The following is a 21,557-nucleotide window of genomic DNA, read 5'->3' as shown; positions in this document are numbered from 1 at the left end:
TCTAGTCAAACTTAAGTTGTAGTTTTAATTAAAGTAAACCTTTTTGACAAAATTCGGATAAAAGCTCTATGTTTAATTATGTTCATTGCCTCATCAGTTCACTCAAGTAGCCATGAGAAAGGCCAAGGGGAAAAAACAAAAGCAAAATTCCTGAGAACACTGTTTGACTGTCCCATTTAGGAAGATGACATACAGAAGTAAAAAAACACACAGTGCTAAAGAAGCTCAGCAGGTCAGTGTCCTTTATGTAGCAAAGGTAGAATTCACTACTGATGCGATATCCTAAGGACTGGCTCCTCCCCTGACTCCGCCTCCTCATATCCTAATGTAAACCCACGATCCCCATCAAAACCCCAGTTCAATCCAAAGGTTAATGTGTGTTATTCTTACTGAATAGAAGCGTGTTGTACTCTCTCTGGTCTTGAGTGCTCTCAGTCGCACTACAATCCATAACCAACATTTTGGGCTTGAGCCCTTCATCAAGGTACTTGCTGCATTTGGTTTTTTACTTCAACCATGGTGTCTACAGATTTTTGTAATTTACCTCTTGGCCCATAACTTGTGCAATAAGGAAAGCCTATACTAGCAGTATCACACAGGAATAGAAACATAGAACTGGGAGGAAGAATGGGTTGAGAAGGCGAGAGGCATAAAAATGTTTAATAATTTAACTTTGAAATCGTAAGTTCAAAAGTATATTTAAAATGAATCATGTCTGCAGTATTCAGCAGTAACCAGGAAACCACTTGGAGACTGTGGTAGTGTAACTATAAAAGATGACATACAATTAAGATACGAAGTACTATAGTATAACGTATCCTTTTCGGGTAGCCAAAAATACAGGTGAGAACTTCATCCATTGCAGTTAATTTTGGAACAGACTGGAATGAAAATTCACGTGATGCCAAATTGCAATAATACTACAAACTGCATTTACCAAAAAAAGCTTTCTGTCTCTCCTCATAACTTGTGGATAATTAGGACAATTAAGAACCTTAAAGATTTATTCACAATCCAATGGGTGTAATTATTTATTTATGGATTCTCTTTCACTTTGGAATTGATATTTTTTTTTTCCACAGCTTATCTTTCTTTACTATAATCATTGCATTTTGTCAGCTTTTGCTCTACATGTGGCAGACTGATGTTGTAAAGGATGTTTAAATAAGAAGCACACAGGGTTGCCACAGTTATTGTTTCAAGCAGGAATCAAGCCAGCGAAGATTGTAAATACTGTACATTATAGCTATTCATTGCAACCATGGGTGGAGGATTACAGAAACATATTATCCATGAAAGGGGAAGGTGGAATTTCTATTTTCTTAAATATCTTTATTATAATATAAATGGTGAGTTACTATTTATTATGATTGGTTTATAGGATTGAATATTCCAAAGGTAGAATAGTTTATTGAACTACATTTGTAATGGAATGCTAACAAAATTCTCTTAATGCTACTGAATGTAATGAAAACAGAAGTAGATTTGACGATCTATTTAAGCTTGTTTATCACATGTAAATTGTGCACAAAATGTTTTAACATTTATCACCCAGGGTGACCACATTAGGGGTTGTTTCCAAGTTACCCGGTGCCTATCAGAAAATTGAATAGGGCACTTTCATGTGGTGTTCACCTTAGTGCCACTGGCATTCTCCAGGTGTTGTTCACCAGTCATGCCACAAGTCTCACACCTCATATTTTCACCTTTCCCAGTGTAAATTGTAACATTTCTGTGCAACTAAAACCTTTGATGAATATTCACTGTACATCTAGGGTGACATCACAGACTTTTAATGTATTTATTTTTACTCCGTCAGCAACCTTTATAGTTATGGCATGGCAAGCTCCTCAGCAGCTGCCACATGACTGTCTATTCTTTCCAGAATGAAGGATGTTTCCCATAAATGAGGATGCTTCTCAACAGCATTTGTGTGTTCAGATCCACTGCTAACAGAATAAATTAAATAATACCAGCATTAGTAAAATTACATATTCTACTGCCTTTCCTGTTTCAGTACCTGGGTTTTGATAACTCCGCTCTACATCTTGGTTTCCCTGTGTACACCAAGCTGTATGCTACTCGGCTGTTCCCCTTCACTCTGATCCGACAGAGTTGTCCTCGTTGACACGAAAAGTTGCTGCGTTGGCTAGACCAGTTTTGTACTGCTGCCGAGGGCCAATTGAATCAGCAGTTTAGATGGCTCCAGGGCGTTGCTCTGTGATGAGAGGGATGGGCTTTAGTCAAGAGTTAAAACATCCTGCAGTTATATAATCTGTATATATTGGAGCCATATTCTCCTCTCATAATCCACCTCACTGAACCGATACCAGTGTGGAAAGACCACAATTCCCTCCCACATTTAGTCACACAAGATATTTTGAAGGTGAGAAAACTGCTTCTTGAGGAAAGAAAATTGCAATTCTGATTCAGCCTTTCATAAAAGTCAGTTGTGTAAAGGGATAACAAATTTGGGATTGACGAAGAATTTTTCAGCAGGCATCCTGTGGATCCCGGTTTTCTGATGAATGACGGCTACGGGAGAATCTCTTTCGAGTCCCATATAAGTGTGATTTAAAACATCTGCAAGGAAGTGGTAAAGACAGAATGCTCACTCCACCACCCACGAAGTAATAAATATCTAGGGTGACTCTTTGAGCTCTCAAGATTAATGAAAGTAAACAGTCATTAATTCTGCTCTATATTCCATATCAATAAATTTACTCCTGAACTATTTATTTTCTCTCAGTACCCTATGTATTGTTGTACACATTACTACATATAATTATAATAATAAGCTTTACACAACAGCAGAATTTACATTTGGCATGAAATTCTTATTTGCTGCTTTTGGATACTTTTGTAAAGAAAGACAAGTACAATAGTATACATTGGCCTAGTATGGAAAGCGATCATAAATGTAAAGGGCAAATATTGACTGAATGCTAGGAAAAAAAGTGGTGTTTCAATAGTGCAAACAGGTCTTTTTGTGGTCCTGGAGCAGATTGTAGTTTGGGTAGTAAGAGGAAATTCAAGAGTCTGATAGCAATTGGATTCAAAACTGTTTTTAACCTGAAGATGCTGGACTTTGGCCGTTTGTACCTTCATCCTGAATGTGCAGCAAGAAGAGATTGTACCAGATTGTAAAGAGAGCATTCACCATTGTGATGATCAGTGAATTGAAATGAATCTGGGTCCTTCCTGATGATCAGTGAATTGAAGTGGATCTGGGTCCTTCCTGATGATCAGTGAATTGAAGTGGATCTGGGTCCTTCCTGATGATCAGTGAATTGAAGTGGATCTGGGTCCTTCCTGATGATCAGTGAATTGAAGTGGATCTGGGTCCTTCATGATGATCAGTGAATTGAAGTGGATCTGGGTCCTTCCTGATGATCAGTGAATTGAAGTGGATCTGGGTCCTTCCTGATGATCACTGAATTGAAGTGAATCTGGGTCCTTCCTGATGATCAGTGAATTGAAGTGGATCTGGGTCCTTCCTGATGATCAGTGAATTGAAGTGGATCTGGGTCCTTCCTGATGATCAGTGAAATGAAGTGGATCTGGGTCCTTCCTGAGACAGGAGTTGATTTATTCCAACCTCTCAAAGCACACTGTCATGGTAGACGCAAGTGTCACTGAATCTCTCAATTTCTCCATCTATGAGTGGAAAAGATGGGTAATGTACTTTTTTTACTTGGCTCTAAGTCATGAATGGTGCACTTGTGGCAGTTACCAGGTATCTCCCAAATGCTAGAAATATGATTAAGGATTGTAAATATTTCTTACTTTGCAAATTGGAGATGGGAATGGTGCGGGTTCTGAGAATATACCAACGATTTGCCTCAGAAAATTTAAAAAAATAAATGTCCATTTGAAACATCAGTGCCTCTGTTCGATCTAGCTTAATTATGTGGCACATTTAAAATATATTTAGGAGATCAATGTGCATTTTATCCAAATATTTATTTCTGTTTTCTGCCCCAATCTGTTCTCAAGCTATTTCTCAACATTTATGTTTAACTAAAATTATGTTAATGAACTTATTCAGCCAGCAACTGTCTCATTTTTTATGAGCAATGGGTGACCATATGTTTCAAGGATCTTAGAATTTTAATTAATATGGGACAATCGCTACAGTTTCTGGTTTGAAATGACAGCTGTCATGTGTAACAAACAAGGCAGAATCATGGGCACCAGTGCCCTCCTTATTATGTCAACGATGATTAGTACCACACAGCAACTAATTTTCTCTAATTGTATAGCAGCGTAAATGCTGTAATGCTACAAGTTAAATTAAATTTTGGCAGATACATTATCCACCTTCTCAGAACTTGTATGCATGTGTTTCTGATCCTTCTTACATCAAGCTTATTACTTCCTGCTTCTGGTGACCTATATATTTAACTGCTTAACCTCTCTTAATTTTGGAATGTAATTTCCCTTCAAGACCTATTAGTTAATTCCTGTTGATCTGAGATAGCACCGTTCTTTTGTTTTCAGCTAGACGTTTGTTTAAAAATTGCATTCTAAGGCCAGGTAATCTTTTTTTAATCATTGTTCTTAATTGAGTAACTAATTACAGTTCCTTATACTGAATATATGGCGTACAGTCCCCTCCATAATGTTTTGGGACAAAGACACTATTTTCCTTTATTTGCCCCTGTGCTACATATTTTTAAATTTATAATCATCCTGTTCACATGTGATTAAAGTGGACATTCCAGATTTTATTCAAGATTATTTGTATATATTTTGATTTAACCATGTAGAAATTACAGCACTTTTTATTCATAGATTCTCCATTTCATGGCACCAAAATGTTTGGGACATTTGGCTTCACAAGTGTTAGTGATTACTCAGGTATATTTAATTGCTTCATTGGTGCAGGTATAAGACAGCGAGGCTTGCTTCTAAGCTAGTGCTCACCTTTGGAGACTGTAGTTGCCAGAGTTGTGCCAATGAAAGGGAAAGAGGCTGAAAAACAAGAATAAAAGAGTAAGGGGCATCGCCCAAACCTTCGCATTACTAAAATCAACTGTTTGGAACATCATTAAGAAGAAAGTGTGTACTGGTGAGCTCAGTGATTGCAAATGAACTGTTTGGCCAAGGAAGATCTCCACTGCTGATGAGAGAAGAATTCTCATCATAATAAGGTGTCCCCAAACACCTGTCCGACAGATCAGAAACACTCTTCAGGAGGAGGTGTGGTTAATGACTACTGTCTGCAGAAGACTTCATGAAGAAAAACATGAGGCTGCACTACAACATGTAATCTACTAGTTCGCCACAGAAACAGGATGGGCAGGTTACAGTTTACCAAGAAGTATCTAAAAGAGCCTGCAGAATTCTGGATAAAGGACTTGTGGGTGGATGAGACCAAGATTAACCTGTATCAGAGTGATGGCAAGAGCAAAATATCAAGGCATAATGGAACTGCCCAAGATCCAAAGCGTACCATGAACATGGTAGTGGGGGTGCTATAGTCTGGGCATGTATGGCTGCCACAGGTACTGGTGCACTTATCTTCAATACCCCTACCACTAAGCAAGGTTAAAAGTTTACATGTAGGAATCAAGTGACAATAACTTGGAACTGGACAGCACAGCACCAAAGTTTCAGAACAATCCTAATTCTTAAGATTATGAAATAGTTCATAAATGGGGCCCCATGAATTTTGGAAGTTAATATTTGAATCTTTAATGGCATATCTAACTTTTTCTATACTTAAACAAGACATAATATCGCTTCACCATTTTGTGTGTGTGTGTGTGTGTGTGTGTGTGTGTGTGTGTGTGTGTGTGTGTGTGTGTGTGTGTGTGTGTGTGTGTGTGTGTAGGGGGAGTATTGTCTTTCCATTTAATCAAAATTACACATCTGGCTATTAATGAAATAAAACATTAAAATTTGTTTTTGAATTGAAGTCAGTAATACATCATCATCTTGAAATGATCCGAATTGGGCAATTAAAGGGCAAGGTTCCAATTGAGACTTGAGAATCACCGATAATGTTTGAAAAACATTTTTCCAAAATTTTTTTAAGCTAGGGCAAGTCCAAAACATGTGAACCAAAGAGGCATCACCAATTTTACATCTGTCAAACCAAAATATTCAGAAATACCCTCCAATAAAATCTTGAATGTGCTCTTTAATTATATGTGAATTGTTTTAATTACAAATTTAAAACTGTGCAGCACAGGGGCAAATAAAGGAAAAAGGTTCTCCTCACAATGCTTTTCTTCTGTAGTTATGTATCTTTCTTTACGGTTCTGAGTTTGTTTCCATCCACTATTTAGATCCCTGCTCGACCATCGTGATACCCATATTTACCAGCAAGTAGTGAGCTGAAGAAAACTTTTGAACATTAATCACCATGTGGCCTGTATGATGATTAATTTTCTTTCCTGAAAGAACCCTGTAACCCATTTCCTATTGCCAGGAATTTACAAATTTAAAATGTAAGTATTGACGGCATCAATTAGCATTTGCAGAGTTCTAAATTCCAACCACATTCCATGTGTAGAATTGTTTCCTAACTTCAGTCCTGAAAGGCCTGTCTCTTGTTTCAAAGTTATGCTCCTTTGAACACCATAAATTATTTTGCACTATTTATCCTGTCAGTTCTCCTTAATATCTTGAAAACTTCAAATAAATCATGTCTTAACCCGTGAACTTCCAGGCAAGAAAGACCTACAATCTATTATATTTCCTCTTAATTAAACATATCCCTTATGATACAGGAGGAGCCTGAAGACGAGCATAAAGTCTGCCATCAGATCCCTAAATTAACAATGAACCATAGACACTGCCTTACTTTGTCTCTTTCTTGCACTATTTGTATTTACTTTGTAAGGTGGTTTGTATAAATGTTTGCACTGCTGCAAAACAACAACTTTCGTGACATGTTCATGACAATAAATTCTAATTCTAATAAGATGTTACTGGCCAGAGGCATCCCCTACCCTCTGTTCTTTTTTTGTCTTCCAACTCCAAACTCATTCAATGAAACACAAAAGTCTGCAACTCATTCAAGCCCTTAAAAGGGCAGAGTTGAAATTGCTTCTTGTGTTACTTTTTAAATTTTTTTTATTTTTCACACTATGAACCATACTGACCAAAATACACAGAAACATTTCCCTCTTGAATATACACAGTGTCATTTTCTCCCCTTTTTCCCCCCTCCCTTCCCTCCCTCCTTCACCCCCCTCCCCACCCACTCAACGTTCAACATATATGATACATTAAACCCATTAAACAACGTCATCACACAATGAAAATAAACAAGAAATTTGTGTCTTCTACTTTTACATACTGGGTCAGTTCATTTCGTCTTCTTCTCCTTCTATCATTTTCACAGTATTCGAACAAATTTGGGAACCGTACATGGAACACAACAGAGAAGTCCTAACGCGGACCTCCACCACCTAAAATGACAGAAGGAGAAGCTTCTTGTGTTATTGATGCTGACTAGTCATGGACCCTGAAAATGTGGTAGGGTTGAAAGCAAGTGGGTAGACAGGAATCATTGATTTCCAGGCTTCCACTGTATTTAACGTCCAATGAAACCACATTTTCTATTGATGTTTCTGTCACAAAAGATTTTCCTGCAAAGTAATTTTGATAAAAACAATGGAGATAAAGGAGTTAAAACAAGCATTTTACTTCTCTGTTTTTGTGATTTTTTTTTCTTTTTCTTGAGTTTTCTGTTGAGATGAAATGAAAGCTGGTCTTGGCTGAAGCAATACGTACAGATTTTGAACAGCAACCCAAGCACGTAGTCTGTCATTGTGATGAAATAAGTTGCACACAAATCCTACTTGTTTTGATAAATTAAAATCAGAAACACATGTGACACGTGATGATGAATGAAATGGCACCAGCCGAGTGTGTGTACCATCAGTCGTCATAAAGTCTCAGCTTGTATTTGTGATACTAGTTCTTCGCTGATCTAAGATCAGTTTGGTAGACTATCGAGTGTAGCAGTAAAGAACAAGTACAGACAAGCTCCATACTACGGAGCATGTTATTGTAAACCTCCCAAAAATGATACAATAGGTCTTTTTATGAAATTCAAGAGTTACCTGAGCTCCTCTGACTATAATTAAGTTTTAACTGGTGTGGATAAATGTTTTTTTTTCTTGTATTTGGGAGTTTTATAATGATAGAATTTGTTACATGACTAAGAAGTCTTCACTACTGTTGATGGATTTAATTTATAAATAACAGCAACCATTTGGAAATACCTTGTTTCATAAATGCATTAAGTAATCAAACTTCCAGCTTCAGTAATATAAAAATATTCATATATTCTGAAGGCAGTTTGTTTGATTCAGTCCCAATTTGCTTTATACACTTATCCTCATCAATTGAATTCTGTTATTAGAATTAAAATTAGCATCATTTCTGTCAAGAGGATTTGAGAAATGTACTTGAATCAGGTAGGGTATGTGGAAAGAGAAACTGAACCAAAATTTCAGATGGATGATCCTTTAGACTACAAAAGTGAGAAACCAAGTTTGTTTTTAAATTGTGTAAGGTTGGGATCGGAGTGAATGTCAGCGAGAAGATGGAGACCAAGGTTGTCCAGGTATTACTGAATGAGGGCAATCAGAAAACAATAGAAGGTGCTAGAACTATGAAAGGCAGATTACACAGTTGATGCAAATCTGAAACAAAAGACAAAGCAGGAAATGTCTACAGATTAGGCATCATTTGTAGAGAAAGGAGAATTGAATCTATAGGCAGATGACTTTGCATCAAAGATGGCTAATTTTAACTTAAAATTCTGGTTGCATGAAATTGTTGAATTCATTATTGAGTCCTTAGAGCTGCAAAGTGCCTAGACAGAAATGAGTTGCTGTTTCTCAAGTTTATGTTGGGCTTCATAGGAACAATGCAGGAGATGAGATCTCAGAATGGAAGAGAGATGGGGAAGTAACAGGTGACTTGGTCCTATGGATCACCCTAACAAACTGAAAGGGTACGTTCTGCATAGCAGTCAGCCAAGTTAAATTTGTTTTCTCCAATGTAGAGGATTCGACGTTGTATTTTTAGTAGTAACTAGAATAGTTAGTTTGGTTCTAATTGGGCAGCAGAGCTAGTGTCGTGGTTAAAGTAATGCTATAACAGCTCCAGCAACCTGGATTCAAATCTAATGCTGTTTGTAAGGAATTTGTATGGTCTCCCCATATCTTCATGGGTTTCATCTGGGTGCTCTAGTTTCCTCCAACCCTTCAAAATGTATGAGGGTTGTAGATTAATTGGTGCATTTGGGGGCTCATTGGCTCATAGGGTGGAAGGGCTTGTTACTGTGCTGTACATCTAACTAAGGTTAGGATTAGAGCCAATGGGGATTAATATGGATGTTCCCTGATAGGGAAATCACATGCTCCACAGCTCATCCACCAGGAATTTTAATTAATCATATTTTCTACTTAACAGTCAAATTTTTCCACCATGGTCTTTCCTATACAATCACTGCAAGTTCCATGCTCACATTTAATATTTTTTTCTGTGCTATCAGCTATTCAACTATGACAGACAGAACACCCAAATATTGCAAGTGTCCATGTTCCTTTCTCAAACAAGATGAAGAGATCCACAAGGCTGCATTGAAAAACTAATAGACACTAGTAGTTCAATTCCTCTGATTCCATCTCATCTGTTCCCAGGATGAGGTCTTTCTCCTTCAAAGAAATGTAGCTTCCCCTCAACTTCCATCAACTCAGCCCTCACTCGCATCTCCTCTATTTCCCACACATCTGCCCTGGCCCCCTCCACCCCTAGATGCAACAGAAAGATAGGATTCTCCTTGTCCTCACCTACCACTCCACCTGCAGCTGCATCCGACACTGAAAATTATGCCACCTACAATGGATCCAACCTCCAGATACTTTTCTTCCTTTTCACAGGGACCACTCTCTCTCTGGAACTCATTCGTCCACTCATCCCTTCCCACTAATGGCCCTGTTGGTGCCTACCTCAATGACCACAGCAAATATTACAGTTGTGCCAATACCTACTTTCTCCCCTCCATTTGGGCCCCAAATGGTCCTCCCAAATGAAGCAACCGTTTTCTTCTGAATCTGTAGGGGTCATTTACTGCATCTGGCGCTCCCATTATGGTCTCCTGTACATTAGAAAGACTGGATGCAGATCATTTCATTGAGCACCTTTGCTCTGTCCACTGCAATATCGGGACTTGCCAGTAGCCAACCATCTCTCCCCCTCTCTCTCAACCTTGCGCGTTCTCTCATGCGCCCTCACTCTCTCATGCTCTCTTTCTCTTTTTTCCACCCCTCCACCTTCTACCTCCATCAGAACCTATTGCAAAGATTCAGGAATTTGAAATTGTTGCCTTTACCACCATTCCTCTAGCCACATATTCATTTGATTTATTTTTCAATTTTCTTTCAAGGGAGATAAACTCTGGAATTAAGTGAACCTGCATTGGTAAAGAACTACCTGTAATTTAACGTAAACATATTCATACCAGCAGATGCACTCTTGGCTTTAATTCATCATGTAATTGTGGTAACCTCAAAGCAGGCAGTCACATTTCTCACAGTACAACAATGTTGTCAATTTGATGCTTTAAACTTGGCATGAAAATAATGAAATTACATTAATAAGGTTTGAAGAACTGAACAGTTATGATATTGCACTCAGAAATAGATGTAGTGACAGAGAAATTAATGTTTTGTTATAAATTCAATGGCATTGTGCATGATATTATAAAATGATCAACTTGTGGTAGAATGTGGTGCTTGATTTTTCATTCTTAGTTTACTCTTGAACAGTCACTTGATTCTTTAAAGAGTGAAGAAAATCATGTAAGCATTCTCCAGAAAAATGGCATGCAGGGAAAACTACGTACTAGCAGAAATCAAATGCTTCAGAATCACAGCATATTGGATTCAAGTTGCAGCTATCTCCTGCAGATGTTTGTGTTTTCCTTTTGTATTTAAAATCCAACATTTTGTCTCTGCTTCATTTGGGTTCATGATTCTGTTTCCAAATCTACACGCTGCTTCTGAAAACATTTATTTTGGTATATGGTGAAAATCTTGTCAGTAGTTTCCTTTATTCTGTAAAGGAAGTTTGGTACCATGAGTTATTTGTACAAGAGAAGTTTCCTTTCCCCTCATTTTATCATCAGATTTTACATGTAAATATGGTAAAACTTAACAAATATTGAAAGATCTGCCATGGGACTGTGAGAAGCACTTTTAATGGTTTTAGAAGCTGGGAAAAAGAGCATTTCATTCAAAGTATGTCAGATCTTTCCATATCACTTTCAACCTTCACCTATCACTGTCTTCCCTGTCCTTATGCATTACTTCTCTCAAATCACTTTCCAGTTTTATATAATTCTAATTATTTTCAGTTACATTTTCCTTAATTTCTGGGAATTTCACCTTTTTATTTGAATCTGTTTCTTGCGATTTTGTGTCTTATCATGGCTTCTATTTCCCAAAGTTTGTGCCCTCCATATCATATTGTATTACAATTTGGCTCAGTGTTATTGTACTCAACATGGTGAGGAGAAAATGTTTACTCCACTTTTGGATAATACCCACTAGAGTCCCACATGTGATTACATTTAATATTTGATACATGCATGGCTCGTTCAAATACTGTTGAGTGTCTCTGGCTTCTTAAATCAACACATGATTTTTTTTAAAAGAGCCCATGTCATAACTCCAATCTAATCAAATATAAATGTAAATACCAGCATGACTTAAGAGTTAAAATATAATCTTATTACACTGTAAACAGAACAAACAGGAGCGAATATTGCTGCTTCATTTTGAAATGTTGATATCAAATCCAAGAGTATCAAAATCAATGCTTTCTTTGGCAAAAAATAACATTCCAAAACAGAGGTCATGTAGCACCTCACCTAGTTATTACCTGATTACATTAAGTACTTTCATATGTATAAAACCTCCAGGAGTATTTAACCCTTCACAATAAAAAAAACCCAAGAAATTAATTGAATTGAATTGGATTGCTGGAATGTTATAATTCTCTTTGATTTGAATTTTGTAGAGATCCCTGGATTACTCACTTACATGATTGTTGACTTCTCTCCCACAATAGTGAAATTTGCAATTCCACAAGAACGTCATTAGCTGTTACAGACTCATAGGCTCTCTTTCCTAATTGGTTCAGTTTCCATCTGTAACTTGCTTATTGTCCTTGTGTGGTGACCCAGTGAGACAACCTTGCCCCTTACCCTGACTGGCTGGAGAGTTGTTCTCTGTGAAAACAAGTTGCACCAGAACACAATGGCAGTTCACTGGAACCATCATTGCTGGTTTAGTTTGGAGGAAGTTTTCATTTAGAGTGGGTGCTGTTTTGAGTCAGGGAAGCTCAGAAATAGAAGTTTATCAGATTGTCAAACATCCTTCAGTTAATATTTTCCCCAAATTATTTTGTAACTTTCTCAACTGCTCCTAGCCTGATTGACAGGACCACCTCCAGCAGAAGGGTTTTGACAAGCTAAACTGAACATGAAGAAGTGATTGTTGGGAAGAGAAGGTGTCTGATTGCAGGATGGTTCTAAATTGTTCCAATCATATGGGACTTTCTATCCCTAATATGGTGTTCTGACTGAGGATCAGGAGTGGGTTTGATTATGGCAATTTAGGAGAATAGGTGTAGGTTTGGGCCATAATGGCATTGATCCAGATCTGGAAGGATGGGTTAGTTTGGACAAAATGGATTTGTTATATATTATTGTAACATCTTGTAATTTGCTGTATTTATAGAGAGAAAGCAGTTCCTCCTAGAACTGCAATATGAACGTGTTGGAGAAACTCAGCAGGTCACACTGCATCCATTGGAAGCAAAGGTATATAACAAAAATTTTGGGCCTGAGCCCTTGGTCAAGGTATGAGCAGAAAACAGGGGCCTAAATAAAAGGGTGGGGGGGGGGGGCAAGGGAAGAAGGGGCAGATGCAAAAAATACCAGGTCTGAGGTTTTAAAGGGAGTGTTTGGTAGGGCTCAAACAAAAGTGAGAGGTGGAAGATGATGTTCAGAAGGGATCAAACAGAAAAATTAGAGGCAAATGTAATATGGGTATAACTGTTATTCGGGGTGAATGTCGATTGAGCTAATAAATTCATAACAGTACTGCAGAAGAGGGATTCCTGGAGCAGATACAGGATAGGGGGTTCTTGAACCAATGTGTTGATGAGGCAATCAGAAAGCAGGCTGTCCTAGACTGGGTATTCTTAAATTATAAAATATGGATTAGTTATCTTGCTGTTAAAAAAAAACAATGTCACCTCTGTAAAGATTTCCACCCAGACATTCTAACAATGAATGTTTGGGAATATTTGTTAGTGGGACCAGAAAGAGTTGGACTGCTCTGATTGAAAACTCTTGGACTCCTAAGCTGCACGAATCCACATTCAATCCACCTATCTACATACCCATTCATCTCGAGTCAATAAGCCTTTAGAACTACATGATTACCAAGCACAATGTTCTTCGATCTAGTTTGCAAAATTGCACAAAAGTTTCCTCCTGACTAAGAATGGAGTTTTCATGGTAAGTACAGAGTACAATTCTTCAGTCCTTTGTGTTAGGGCATCTGCTGCTTTGCCTGAAACCTGCAACTGTATATTCAAATGAGTTATGTCAAATGCAAAATACATGCAACACCTGCATGTGGTGAATGAGGTTTGCATGACAAGCCACAGGAAAAGTCAGCATGGACCCAAGAAATGTTCATGATCAGCTCACATTGCAATGAAGTTGCCGATTTGCCAACATAAAGTCAAGGTTATTATCATCTGACAAACAACCTGACAAAACAGCGTCTCTCCATACAATAGTGCTCAGGCAAAAACACACATTTCATAATGATTACATAAATAATCCAAATGCATAATTAGAAATACATTTGGGATGATTTATATAGTTACAGGATACTGTTCATCAGTTTCACACCAGGAAGAAGCTATACCCCAGTCTGGCAGTCCTAATTTTGATTCTCTTGTACCACAACCTTGATTGTGAGTTGAAGATACTGCACTGGATGGAAAGGGTTTTCTATAATTCTATAATTCTTTGAGTCCTATTTATGTAAGACTCCCAGAAAATGTCTATAGAAGAAAAGGAGACCCCAGTGATCTTCTTATGGTAGAAATTCAGAGTGCAATTCCATATTGAGAACCTCCAGCAGGCAGAGGAATATATTTAGCATCATGAACAGAAAAAAAAATCAACACTATGAATTTGCAGGTGTCATGTCTGCAGCAATCTATATGCATCACTAAAGAAGAAAACTCGCAAACAACTTCAGTTTTGTCTGACAAAGATCATATGTCCCTTTCAGTTTTGCTCCAAGTTGATGACTGGTAGCGAGAGCCCAAACTGGCAGCAGTTAAATGGGTAAATACAAGATTGGTGCTAAAGTCCAATGACATCACTTGACTCCAACTGAGGAAAATTCTAACTGCTTGGATGTAGGTTTACCTGAAAATTGGAATAGATAGAAATGCATTAATGATACAATTCCATCTAAGTCTGAACCAGAGAGTGTTTTGAATTGTACCTTTAAATTGAAAGTTAGAAGGTCTTTGTGCTGAAAACATCCTGATGTCCAATTCCTAGTCCCTCCTAGTCTCATTTTCATCCACTGGACCTTAATTTCAGCAAACAATCTTTTTCTACAAACCTTATGAAAATAACATAAAATATTGACCATGGAAATTTTCTGGTATCGGTTATTGGTCAAACAGATAGGAGCATTACAACATAGAGGGTGAAATACAGAATCTCACTAATGAGCATTTATTTTTACAAGCAAAAAGCAAAAAAACTGAAATAAAAATAGAACGTGCTGGAAAAATAGTACTTATAAAACATTAGCTCATCCTCTTTCTACAGATCCTGCCTGGCCTGCTGAGTATTTCCAGCATGTTCTGTCTTTGTACTTTTACAAATGATCCCAGTCGTTATCCCTTTACAAACATTCATTGCATCCATTTTTTTACATACTTTATTTCTTCAAGTGCTTATCAAATTGGCCTGGAGCTTTGTATTTGCTACTTTTATAAATTTGCAGGATGTAGAAATTACTGGCAATAATTGCCATTTTCTATCATAATTGCCTGTGATACAAGTAAACTGGTTAAGTGACATTCAGGTCATTGTGGACACACAGCAGATGACTTTTCCTGAAGAACATTAAACAATCAGGTTTTATAAAATTCTGGTAGTTTCATGGTTAACATTGCTAAAGCTACCTTATTTAGGTTCTGAATTAAACGCTTGGATTTAATATTGTTAGCTGTGGTGAGATTTGAACCTGTATTTCTGGATCAATGCTTCAAAGCTTTGACTGCCAGAAACTTAATCACTACACTCCCATACACTTTTTTTTATATCTCTTCAATTATTCCTTCCCTTTTTAATTGTTTTGTTCCTCCCTCTTCTAAATAATTGTATCACAGCCATGGTGTTATCCATTAAATCATAATTTTTGGAAATGGATTATAATGAATCCTTATCCATTTTTTTACCTACTTTATTTCTTCAAGTACTTAGCAAATTGGCCTGGAGCTTTGTCTGAATTCCATCTTACTCTTTCATGCATTACAACTTACTCAGCTATTGCACAGTGCCTCTCCAGTATGATGGCTGTGGCAAAATTTTCATGAATTAAAGCAGAATGTGTTGATCTTGCATTTGTCGCCTCTGTAACCACAGTCTTGATGTTCTGTTTCACCAACCTTGAAATGAATTGAATATTTTTCAGTCTTATTTTTCTTTATAAAACACTGAACCTTTGTGAAACATCAGTTCTACCTCAGCTGAGTATTGCTTTCAATTCTGGTCACCTCATTAGAAGAAGTATGTGGAAGCATTGGAGAGGGTCCAGAAGAGATTTACGAGATTGAATCCTAGAAAGAAGGACGGCAGTTACAAGGATAGACTGGAGAGGCAGGGACTCTTTTCTGTGATTAAAAGACAGAAGAAAGATTGATAGAAGTGTATAAAAAATTATGAGGGTCTGAACAGTGTGAGTGGTGTAGGTAGTTACTGTGGATAGAGTCGTTGAGGTTGCAAGGATAAAACAAATTGGAAGCAAATTAATTGTGACACGAGGAAAAACTTTGATACGTAGCATGTGGTTGGAATCTGGAATGCATTGTCTGCATGTGTGGTAGAGGCAAGTTCCATTGTGGCCTTCAGGAAGAAATTAGGGAAATACATATTAAGTAAAAATTTGCAAGGCTGTGTAGAAGGACCAAGGGTGTGAAACTCATGATGTACTTTGGTAGAAAGTCTCCAAGAACAGAATGGACTAAATAGCCTTTTCCTGTTCCAAAATCATTCATGATTCTAAAACCATAATCTTATTTTTACTGCATCCCAATCTTTTTGCCTCTTTTCAACTAAATTAGCCTTCCACAGGTGCATTTGTAATTTATTGTTATTTATAAAATTATTTTTGTCCCTCATTTTAAATATATTTTCCCTCAGTTTATGCAATGCATGTACCTGGAGAATAAGTTGGGCACATGGACACAATGATGCTTTTACCAAAGGCAAATTGCGGATGAAAAAGATTGGATTTACTGCAATACATTGTATTCTCTTGATGAACCAGGTAAGACTCCCTTTGTTGTGGAATGGATTGATTCAGTTCTGTTTCCTAGAAAGGAAGACATATGTTAATCTACTTTATCCCTTTATCCTCCCTTCTAATTGAAAGCAACCCCATGAATGTGTCTCAAAGAAACAATATGCTGATGTGAGAAGAGAAAATATTGGCACTGACTGTCTGTTGTTGAGCTAAAGATATATTGTTAGTACTGACTGAAGGCTTTACTGCATATAGGAAGAGAGAGAGAAATGATTTAACCTTAGATCTCTTGTCAATATAATACTGGAATTCATCTACAAGGAATTTGAATACGGAATGGCAAAGAAAGATTATGCTTGACTGATCCAAAGATGATTTAAGGGGGTACCTTTATCAAGGTAGATAAAGGGAAACTATTTGAATGGTGAATTTCTGCAATTTCAGAAGAAATTTGTGAAAGTAACACACAAATATTGTCACATAAAAGAAGTTCATGAGGTTAAGATAATATATTAATATAGATGATTGATGAAAGCCAAGAACAGAAGCATACAATAGTATTAATGGGTTGCTTTCACTTTGATAGACTACTATCATTGTGGGGCATACCAGGAATCAATTCTACGTTGTGAGCAAAATACTAATTACATTAAATGACATATGAAAATGCAAAGATTAACATTTTCAAGTTTCCTTGTGAAATGAAACCACTTGGGAAAATAATCTGCCAAAAAAGTCTGCTGAAAAGAAACTGAGCAAAGTGGGGAAAATAGTGGCAGAGTATTGAATATCACAGAGCATAATGTGGGAAAATATCAAGTTATTCATTTTAGTTACAAGAATAGAATGCTTTTTTAAATGATGAGGAACTAGAAAGAAGCTTAACAACAAAAATTAACTCCTGAGATTGTACAGAACTTAGAACTTCCCTGAGATATTTTTGCAGTACTGAATGGAGTTCCACTCTACATAACTAAAGGAAAAATATTTTTCTTGGAATCAGTGCAGAATGAATTCAACAGGTTTGACTCTTGGGATGAGGCTGACTTTGGAAGAAAGATTATGATCGACCTGTTCTCATTGAAGTTTATAAGAATGAAACACAGGATGGTCTGACAGAGTGGCAGCTTAGATTCCAAGAATATTTATTTTTTTCTTGAAGTAAGGGGCATAACCTCAGCATCAGGGATGAGTTGTTTAAATCTGGGATGTGGAGATGTAACTTCTTCATACATAAGCCTGTGAAGATGTAGTTCTCTGCTTCAGATATGTGTTGTTGCTCTATCAGTTAGGGTAAAATCAATGGCATTTTGGACACCAAAGAAATCAGACAATATGGGGAATAGGCAGTAAAGTGGACATATTCATGGTATCATATTCTGATGATCTAACTGAATGGCAGAGCAGGTTTAAAAGGGATTTTGGCTGTTACTTCTATTCTTTTAAATAACCTGGGAGTACTGGCAGCATATTCTAAATATTTTAATATGTTCCATTTCTCAATGTTCCATCTCCAGCCTTGACAAAAATAAAATTTATCTAAGTATGAATTCCAGTGTACATTGTTTGGGAGCATAACTCCCTTTGAGGATATTAATGGACCATTGTTTCAATAGTGCAGATGGAAAATCCATTAGAGATTCAGCAAAGGGAAAAGACAGATATTAGTACTTCAACTCAGACTACTAATTTTGGTTTACAATTGAACTAATCTTGTTAAAGGTGTACCTGAAATAGTTCAAGCAGTCACCTTTCCCTTGATCAGCATGTATCATTTCTCTGGGTTTTTTTAAAATTTACCATTAATATGTCAATGAATACGTCATACAAGGAATCTCAGAGTTGTCTGTATGTACTCTGACAATAAATCTGAAGAATCTGATGAGTCCAGTTCAGAAACTTGTGATGTGGGAATGTTCATTCAACAGCAACATTTTCTGATCTGTTGGAGTTCCTCACTTTTGCAGTGCAAATTTTATATTTTCAACATGATGCAAATCTCTGCTAATATTTTAAACAGTGACACAAATTTTGAAACAGAATTTAAAAATCAGGATTTCGTAGATATGGGATCGCTGTGCCAGTCCATTAGATTCTTTGCTTAGCTTATCAGTGGAAAATATAATGATATTGATAGGTTTAATTTTCATCCTTCATGTAATTTGCATTTCCGACATCAATGGCTGCAATGGTGTTTGGGCGTCATCTGTGTTATTTGCTGCTTACCCTTGTTGGAGAGCAAAGTTACATATTAAGGTATTGCACATTGATGAGCTCATTTATATAAAATAGCTTGGGTGTAACTTGCATTACTCATGGTTCTTTGGTAACTATGAATTTTAGAGTTGTTTCACGGCATTAGGTGGAACCTGTATTGATTGTAATTGCCTAGTATCCATGTGTTCTTCACATAATTATTTCTGACGTTATTTATCTGGAAGATTTCACTCCACCAAAATATGTTTTTTCTGGCAAAGTTCACTGCTACAATGCTACCTCAATCAATAAATGCGATTAAACAACCTGTGAAAGAGATTGTGCAAAGTTTTGTCATTCTCTTGATATGGATATGACTGGCAAGGGCCACACCTATTACCATTCTAATTTGTCATTCAAAAGTTAATAATGAGCCATCATTTTGAATCACTGCACTCTGTTAGCTTAGCAATGATAAATGAACAGCAAATCATGTAGAAGTTGGTATAGTGAGTGACTTAGAGGTGATCTTGAGGCTGGTGATGTTCCAGTGTACCAGTTCCCTTTGGGACACGGCATAAAAGAAAACTTGTTCCATGGATAAAATGTACAGTTCAGTAGGAAATGGATAGAAGAATGTTCCAGTTGGTGGATTAGATGCCTGCCAAGCAGACTACAGAGTGTACTGAATTCTCACTCGTGGAGATTTTTCCCCAATCCGCAATGATCACTCGGGCTCCTTGGTATCACACCTCAGATGAGTTCTGTTTTGAGGTCAAGGTAGTAACTCCCCTGGGCTTGACGATCATGTACTCCAGAGCCAAGTCTATTCTAAAGGGTAACATTTTCAGGGTTAGATTTATCCAGCTTTTCGTGGACAATATATACTATCTTCTGCAGTAAAACCCCTGTTATGTGGAATTCAAGCAATCGGCAACCTCGCAATTAGCAAAAAATAAGGAAAATAAATACCAGAAGGTAAAAAATACGAAATTTTTAAAATTGGCTCACGTCGCCGTTAGTTCACCAATCACGCCACACACAATCTCAAGAATTCATTTATCCAGCATCCACCAATCCCCATAGATATCATGGTTTTACTGTACACTGTTTTAGGTACATACCAATTCTTTAGCACCACTGCACCCTGCACAATGTGGGGACCTGTAGACTAATTGGATGAATTCAGTGGTTTCCTTATATTAGATCAGGTTACCTTTTTTAATTTCATCTTGAGGATCTGGGCAATACCTGCAAGGCAAGATATTTTCCTATCTATGATCTCTCTTGAAGAGGTAGTGCCTGCTTGAAATACTGGGGTCCTTCCTGAGCAGGTACCCTCACAGTACTGTGGAGTAGAGAGTTCTTGGATTTGGGTTTGGCGACCACGACAGATCAGTAGTACATTTCAAGTCAGGATGTTGTGTAACTTTAATTTTTATTTTATTTTTAAAAATTTAAATTTCGTGATAAAACACAATAACAGGCCCTTTTAGCTCACAAGCCCATCCTGTCCAAATTCACCCATCTGACCAATTAACCTACAAACTCGGTAACCCTAACCCTTTGGAAGATGGGAGGTAACTGGAGCATTCAAGGAAACCCACATGGACACGGACCATATAAAATTCCTTACAAACAGCTCTGGATTTGAATCTGGGTCACTTGCATTGTAGCATTAGGTTGGTGAGCTCCATGTTCTGCACAAAACTCAGCAGCTTGGAGGCAAGATACACTGAAGCTGCCTGCAAACTAGTCAAAGCATGGCAGCTTCAGGTCGCCCGCCAATCCAGCTGGCTGGTTGATCCTGTAAAGATCAGAACCATCATCATACATAGGGAAGCGAATGATGCATGGTCAGGAGATGGGGATGTGTGGCTGCACAATTATGTCTTTGAGGAGGCTGCCACCCCCCCCCCCCCACCACATCATCCCAGACCTGCTACAAGGACCCCTTGTTGGCCTTCAACGAGGTCACAGAGATCTGGGAATACTCCACCAAGGCGTTGGTCGGGCTATTGGGCAGATACCGCCAGCAGTCAGGTGAGGAGGCCAACACTCTGGGCAGTCTGACGATCAACAACTCCCTGCGAATGCTGTCTAAAGGGATTAAGGAGGGGGATCACACTGTGTGATCGGGTGGTGCTGCAATGCAATGCAGGCCAGGTCCCCCACACTTTTAGAGTGGAATCTGACATGCTGACCGCAGTTGCACACAGTCAACAAGGGCACGAGGGTCATTAGAGAATGCACCCTTATTACTAGCCTCTATGGTGGGGCTCCCAGGCGCAACCTCCCTGAGGATGTCAGAATGACCCCCACCATGGCAGGGTACTTAGTCACCACTGTCCGTCCCAATCTCAAAGGGATGGTCTTGCCCTTGATGGGACCAGCATCTGGCAAAACTATCCGGGAAACCATTACCCTTGTGGAAGGGCTGGAGTATCTGGGACAGGGAGTACCCGCCAAAGGGGTGCCCGCACAGGTTCGCTGAATGACCAATCATGGTGAAGGTAAGAATGATACCATGCCCACATACATGGCATCTCTTCCCCCACCATGTTTGCAATGTGGCAGTAGTACTGCGGGAAATAGCTGCGAAAACCCAGCTGCCTACCACGCCCCCCCATCTTCTGTTCCTCCCTCACTTGAAGTGGCCCCTGCTGCCCTCATGGCAGAGATTATCCCAATCCATCTTCTACTGTATCTTCCATCTATTTATCTTGGTCTAATTTTTAAAGTTAAATTTTATTTACCACA

The 21,557-nt window shown here is 38.0% G+C and overlaps 1 protein-coding gene and 1 long non-coding RNA gene across 2 annotated transcripts in view; one reads left to right on the top strand and one right to left on the bottom strand.

The window, feature by feature from the left end:
* Positions 1 to 21,557, top strand: part of LOC138746044 (potassium voltage-gated channel subfamily KQT member 1-like) — a 325,548-nt gene that overhangs the window by 257,181 nt on the left and 46,810 nt on the right. The window lies entirely within an intron of this gene.
* On the bottom strand, positions 2,027 to 7,741 carry LOC138745585 (uncharacterized). The gene is made up of 3 exons (XR_011346350.1): positions 7,660 to 7,741; positions 4,927 to 4,974; positions 2,027 to 2,218 (listed from the first exon to the last, which is right to left on the bottom strand). It is a non-coding gene; the product is annotated as an uncharacterized lncRNA (long non-coding RNA).

The sequence above is a fragment of the Narcine bancroftii genome, chromosome 11 (assembly GCF_036971445.1).
Source record: "Narcine bancroftii isolate sNarBan1 chromosome 11, sNarBan1.hap1, whole genome shotgun sequence".
Taxonomy (NCBI): Eukaryota; Metazoa; Chordata; class Chondrichthyes; order Torpediniformes; family Narcinidae; genus Narcine; species Narcine bancroftii.
Note: the sequence above shows the minus strand (reverse complement) of the source record. Positions and strands in the feature narration are given on the sequence as shown.